Source organism: Eleutherodactylus coqui, chromosome 7 (genome assembly GCF_035609145.1).
Source record: "Eleutherodactylus coqui strain aEleCoq1 chromosome 7, aEleCoq1.hap1, whole genome shotgun sequence".
Taxonomy (NCBI): Eukaryota; Metazoa; Chordata; class Amphibia; order Anura; family Eleutherodactylidae; genus Eleutherodactylus; species Eleutherodactylus coqui.
In genome coordinates, this window is record NC_089843.1 from 19,687,638 (window position 1) to 19,694,104 (window position 6,467).

A 6,467-nucleotide genomic window follows, 5' to 3' on the forward strand; every position below is an offset into this window, starting at 1 on the left:
AAGTGTTGTGGATGAATCACCGTCCACTATCTTCCATTTGGATGGCTGCACTTGGATGTGGCGGTTGCCTGGAGATCTGTTTCTACGTGACTGCAGCGTCCCAACAGTGAAGTTTTGGAGGAGGTTGTTATAGTGTGGGGGTGTTTCTGCTGGCATTGACTGGGGCCATTGGTTATAGTGAAGTCAACCCTCAACACCAATGGGTACAGAGATATTCCAGACAATGTTGCATAACGTACCCTGTGGGTATACTCTGGTACAGCTCCTTGTCTCCACCAACATGACTGAGAACCAAGGCATACAACATGCAGTGTTGGGGCTTGGTTCTGAGAAGCTTAATGCCTGTAAACTTCCTTGTCCAACCCAATGACTGGATCTCAATAACATCGAGCACCTTTGAGACGAACTAGAATGCTGTATCCACACCCAACGCACCCATCCTCCCCCGCATCACTATCTGAAGCTCCTCAAGGAATGGAGGCAAATCCCTACACACATCTATGGGCATTTGGTGGAAAGCGGCCGAGGAGGGTGACTGTAGTCATGGAGGCCAAAGGTGGCCAACACTGTACTGAAACATGGGAATAAAGTCTAATTTCATCACGTGTTCTGTGTGTCCGAATACTTCTGTCAACCCAGTGTAGTATATAACACGGAGTGCGTGACTTTGGCCCAAGCAGCACGAATCGGTCATCCTTTAGACTCTACATTTTAGAGGACTGTTCTATAAGGTGCTTTTAGAAGGAACGTATATAGTTCAAATACATCGTTCAATCAAGTGAAGGTGAACGATAAGCATTTGTTCTAGATGTGAGCCGACTGAACGCCGAGCGAGAGTCTTTTGGTTTTCATTCAACATTCATTTCGTGCAGCATAAAAATGATTGCTGGTTCGTTCGCGTTAAATGACTATCGCTCCGTCATTCTCATTCGCTTATACAGGGACTGAGCGATTCTGAACACTTCTCGTTTGAACAAGCCAACAATTCCTTTGTCTGTATAGACCGGTGGCTCGAGGGCGGACCGGTCAGCGGGGACATCACTGACTCGTGCAAATGAGAATCGGTTTGTCAGAACCCTAAGACAAGACTTTTTTACAGATAAGACCTCTGCTGATGCTACGGACAGCATGCCGATAAACCACAATGTTATATGGGGTGAGGTAAGCCACAGGTGCAATGCTGCTAGGAGCGGGAGCATTAACCTCTTAGTGACCACCCATACGTGTTTTCACATCCTGGGTATCTAGGCTTTAATCTACAGGGCTACTAAAACACTCCGACCCTCTAGAAGCCATGGGTTCTCGGTGTGTGACAGCTCCCTGATAATGGCTGCCAGAAATGACCCATAGTAGGTAGTCGTCATCAGGGGTTGCGGTGTGTGACTCCACGGTCATAAAAGTTAGAAAAAGTTAAAGTTTCATTTCCCCTCACAGATCAGATCCATGAGAAGAGCTGAAACTACTCACCTCCAATGTCCACAATGTCCCATGGCGATATGGTCCTGCAAAAAGTAGCCAAGAGTCTGGTGATTTCACGGGGGTCCACGGTATGCGGTCCCTGGTCACGTGATTACCGTTTCCCAATGAAAGTAAAGAAAAGTTAAAGCTTCACCTCCTTCCATGGGTCTGATCTGTGAGGGGAGTTGAAATTACTTGCTTTAAGGCCTCCAGCGATGTCCCCTGACGGGATCTTTATCCACGGACCTTCCCCGGCTTCTGTGTATGTGCCTGTCAGCGAAATGGCAGACACAAGCACAGAAGCAAGGAAGAGCCTGGTAAATTTAAAGTCTTGGCCTCACTATGGGTTGAGTTAGAGGCATTCAAAATAACTCCATACACCTTCCCAAGTCTGATGTAGTCGGCTAGCGCTATGGTTTCCAATTTGTGCAATACTAGCCCACTTACTTACTATTCGATGTGAATACGGAGAAACATCTGTTTTACATATAACCTCTACAAAGCCCCCTAGGATGCTGCCCCTAATACCAATAGTTTTTAAAATGGGGTCATTTGTGGGGTATCTATCATTCTGACACCTATGAGCCTTTGCAACCTTGGCTTCGTGTAAGAAAAATTTTCCTCAAAGGTTTAATAAGTAATGTTAAATTTGTACGTCTCCTAAATGGTTGAAAAAACCTGAAGATTTTATAATGTGCTTCCAGAATAAAGTAAACCGATGGAAATATATATCTTATCACAAATATGTGCAGTATGTTGGCATGTATTTGACATATTTGCAGTTGAAAATGTGAAAAAAAATTACAATTTTTGCAAAATCTTCCCAATTTTGGCGCTTTTATTAAAGATCCACAAGTTCTATCGGTCTATTTTCACCACCTAAATGAAGTACAATATGTGACAAAAAACAATACCAGAATCACTGGGATACGCAAAACCTTTACGGAGTTATTCTATGTAAAGTGACACATGTCCGATTTCCAAAATTTGACTTGGTCATTAAGGCGCAAACAGGCTTGGTTACTAAGGGGTTAATTGCATGATGTTTTTCCTTCTCATGATTGTGTAAGGAGGTATGGTTGTTGCTGTTTTATTGTTCATTTGATGTTCTGCTGTGTCAATGATTTGTGAACCACTGTGACTTTAAAAAGTAAAGAGAACAAGGAACAGCTGTGTAGCTGTGTAGTCTGTGTAGCTTCACTGCAGTGTAGGAAACTCGGAATGCTCCTCTGTGCTGCTACACTGCAGTATGGGGAGCTGGGGACACTCGTCTGTGCCCCTACACTGCAGTTTAGGGAGCTACTCTGTGCCGCTACACTGCAGAGTGGCAAGCTGGGGATGCTACTCTGTGTGGCTACACTGCAGAGTGGGCAGCTGGGGATGCTCCTCTGTACTACTGCACTGCAGAGTGGGGAGCTGGGGATGCTCCTCTGTGACGCTACACTGCAGTGTGGGGAGCTGGGGACGCTCGTCTGTGCCGCTACACTGCAGTGTGAGGAGCTGGGGACACTCTTATGTGCCACCACACTGCAGTGTGGGGAGCTGGGAATGCTCCTCTGTGCTGCTACACTGCAGTATGGGGAGCTGGGGACACTCGTCTGTGCCCCTACACTGCAGTGTGGGGAGCTACTCTGTGCCGCTACACTGCAGTGTGGGGAGCTGGGGACACTCTTATGTGCCACTACACTGCAGTGTGGAGAGCTGGGGAAGCTCCTCTTAGCCATTACGGTGAAGCGTGGGGAGCTGGGAATACTCTTTGTGCTTGCTACACTGCAGTGTGAGGAGCTAGGGCAACTCCTCTGTGCCGCTACAGTGCATTGTGGGGAGCTGGAGATACTCCTCTATGCCACTACACTGTAGTGTGGGGAGCTGGGGATGCGCCTCTTAGCTGTTAAGCTGCAGTGTGGGGAGCTGTGGATACTCCTCTGTGTCTGTGCAGCTATGCCATGAAATGAGAAGCAAAGGATACTCCCTGGTGTGAGAGAAACTGCAATGTGGAGGATTAGCCCTACTGGTGTGAGCTCCTCAATAGGACAATTGTTACTTTTGATAACAGCTGAGCTGAATATAAGCACAGAAGAGACTTCTGCCTCCCCTTCTCCTCCTCCCTTCTGCCAGAAAACATGGATGTGATGCAGAGCTGCCAGAGACTACATCACTGGTGACCAGGTAAGGACTTTTGAGAAATCGATTAAATGGTTGAAAAGATGACTTAGATCAAAACCTCGGTTACTGGGTAGGGACTCTGAGATGCCTGATATATGAGTACTGGACTTTTAATGCAATACCGCTAACACGGATCCTCAGCAATACCAGTACGCGATCGTGAGTCACCGCAGAATGGGACGGTATTATTGTACCTTGACGCCGCGGGAAATGGTGGGTGTGGTGAAGAGTAAGGCTCTTTGAGAGTCAGATGACACCCCCTTTTTCTGATTGGCTGCAGGGTGACTCCACTTTCTTGTGCTCACAGGTCCTGGCAATCAGCACTGGTGGCATTGAGCAGTCCGCTTTATTCAGGAAATGGTCCAGCTGACATGTGCCTTGCAGAGCCCGCAGAAGTGAGTGTTCTGCTGCCATCTCCCCTCCCAAGGCACTGTCATTGTCCTGCCTACAGCGTGTAGCTGCAGCGTTGCCCCAGCTCTAACTGTAGCCTTTGGGGCCATGGGATCAGGGGCTGCCCTGACAGTAGGCGGTGGCGGAGCGGGAGCTGCGCTGTGAGTGTGCTACACAGCCGACTGCCATCTTCCCCTACTATGTCCCCTAGCGGGGTCGCAGTAACTGTCCCGGACGTAGCTGTTAGCTAGTGTGTCACCGCTGAGCCAGGGGCGTAACTATAGAGGATGCAGGGGGTGCCCAGGAGCCTTGGGGGACCCATAAGGCCTCTCTTCTCTATATAGGAAGCCAAGTACTATGAATAAAGCATTATAGTTAGGGTCCCCGTTCCAGGTTTTGCATTGGGGCCCAGGAGCTTCGAGTTACGCTTCTGCGCTGAGCGGACTATGGACTGAGGCCGAGGACACCGGTGAGCCGAGTGCACAGGGGCCACAGCTGAGAGCGCGACGAGGCCAGGCTGAACAAAGCACAGTGCTGGAGCCCAATGCTGAGAGGCCAAGGAGGCTAACTAGAACCGAAGGGAGTGGAGTTGCAGATGGCACCCTGAGGAATGAAGCGATCACTGACTTGGCAGTCATTACTCACTGCAAGGACCTGTGAGGCGGAGGACGGCGAGTGTGGGCTGCAGCCAATCACAACCTGGAGGCGTCATCTGGCTGTCAAACAGCCTTACTCTTCACCACTGAAAGCCTACATATTGGCTTCTTGCCCCTATGGGAGTTTTCCCCGGAGCCTCCGTGCTACTGGCACCTTCCCAGATAATTGGGGAAACCCAGAGAAAGATACCAGAGCCTACTCACAGTTGCACTTTAGATCCAGATCTGATCATGGAGGGGTTAAAAAATTGATGGTAAGGCGGCGCAGCTATACTGCGCTAACCTTTAATTCAAAAGGATGGCACATACAGAAATTGAAGAGCAGCAAAGTGCATAATGAAGCTGCTATGGACTGGGGGGGGGGGGGGGGGCTCTATTTGGAAGAAAAGGGAGGAAGCGACCAAGGCTAAGGAAAGAAGATAGGAGGAAGCGGAGGAGCTTACCAGTCGGGTTCCAGAAGAAGAAGGAAGAAGACATACCACTGCGGGTCAAGAGGGAAGATACAGCAACATGGAGAAGCTGATGTCCCAGTTCCGGGAAGCGGTCACCAAAGAGGGTCACTATTGGCTGAAGAAGATTGCGGAAGAGATGAAAAGTGCAGCGGTTCCAGCAGGAGGAGAAGCCCAGGAGCTGCAGCAGGCCAGGGGCGCAGAGGTCTGGGGCAGGCCGCGGCGGTGCCGCCAACCACCAGAAAGGCTGAGCCCCAGCCCAGCAGACAAGCGAGGAGGAAGAAGATCCAGCCCAGGAGCAACAGCCGGAGAGGACGTGCGGGGAAGAGCGCCGGCGGTTGCAGCAGTCAAGCAGCAGAATCGCCGACATCGGGTGCGTGGCAGGACAGCAAGTCCCTCAGCAGTTCGACGGCAAGCAGTGAGAGTGATAGGGGACAGAGGGGAGGGGAGTTAAGGGGGAGAGAGAGACAACGGGGAAGCAGCAGAAGCGAAGGGGACAGCGATCTGAGTACCTTTAGGGGGGCAGAGAAGGGGGGCGAGTGTAAGGGAGAGTTTTAAGGGAACCAGCAAGGGGAGGTATTTTGAAAGGTTTAATCATGGGGGGAGCAGTGGATGAACAGTGGGGGCAGAGCCAGAGATGATCGGGGCAGTGCAGGTACAGGGGTGGAAGGGGAGAGGAATAGCTATAGCGTAGGTCAGCACTCTGGTCTGGGGAGGGGGGGCAGCAAGGGGCCACGGGAGTCTAGTTTAAGGGCAGAAGACGCAGGCAGGACCGCGGTAGAGGGGGGGGGGGGACGTTGGGGGTGGCAGCGCAAGGATACTGGCTCCTCTTCGTCTGTGTCCACAGAGCGAGATGGCCGTTTTCATGGAAAGCAAGCGCGGAGGAAGATAACGCAGCAGGATGCAGCGTACGGTGGCCGATCTTACGAGCTAATGTGACAGGTGTACGTCGCACAGGGGCCAGCAGTCACCATCCGAAAATGCATAAAGGTCCTCAAGAGATGAAGGAAGGGAAATGCGGCATGGCAGAACCGCAGCAGGAGCTTCAGCCCAAGGGGCTTCGGAATCCAGCGCTAGAAGGCGCAGTGGTGGCTCCCATGCCCGGTCTCTTGAACGGCACACGCCTCCGCATCAAGGGCATCGTCAACACTCATCTTTCAGGCTGTTTCTTCCCCAAGGGGTGTCAGAGGCCAGCAAGGACGGTGAGTCATCATGCCAAAGGGTTTGGGACAGTAGGGTTCCCAATGACAATCAGGAGTTTATGGCAGCCCTGAAAGCGCTGGTAAATCAGTTTGAAATTGAAAAAGGGCTTCCAGTGTCCTATGGTTTTCCGGTGGGCGCGGGTCCG